Source organism: Asparagus officinalis, chromosome 5 (genome assembly GCF_001876935.1).
Source record: "Asparagus officinalis chromosome 5, Aspof.V1, whole genome shotgun sequence".
In the NCBI taxonomy this organism is placed as follows: Eukaryota; Viridiplantae; Streptophyta; class Magnoliopsida; order Asparagales; family Asparagaceae; genus Asparagus; species Asparagus officinalis.
In genome coordinates, this window is record NC_033798.1 from 59,551,771 (window position 1) to 59,552,196 (window position 426).

Here is a 426-nt window from a genome sequence, read left to right on the forward strand (position 1 = left end):
ACCCCTCGTATCCCTCTCCACGGTTCCCCGTCCAACGCCCACCAACATCAACCAAAGAATCCCTCCGCAGCACGACTTCTCCACCTTCAACCACTCACCTCAGAACCGAGACCCGGCTCGGCCGGAGATCAAACCGGCCTGCCTCACCGTCCTGGCCCTCGACAACTCGCCATGTCGTCCCTGCCTCGACCCACCCCCACCTATCCTCACCACGACGCTGGCCACTGAGGGAGCCAAGAAGAGCTTCCATTTCACCGTCCAGAACGACGGCGAGGTGGTCACGCTCGAAACCAAGGTCATTACCGCTAAGATCGGCAAGACGGTGGTTGACCAGGATCCCGTGGCCATTTATTCGATCAACAAGGTGCTGGAGCCTAAGGAGCTGTTTAAGTTGTCGGAGGACGAGGCCGATGCTCCGGCGCCGGC

The 426-nt window shown here is 60.6% G+C and overlaps 1 pseudogene; it reads left to right on the forward strand.

Annotated features, from left to right (window-relative positions):
• The window catches only part of LOC109841882, an 8,479-nt pseudogene that overhangs the window by 1,270 nt on the left and 6,783 nt on the right, over positions 1-426 (forward strand).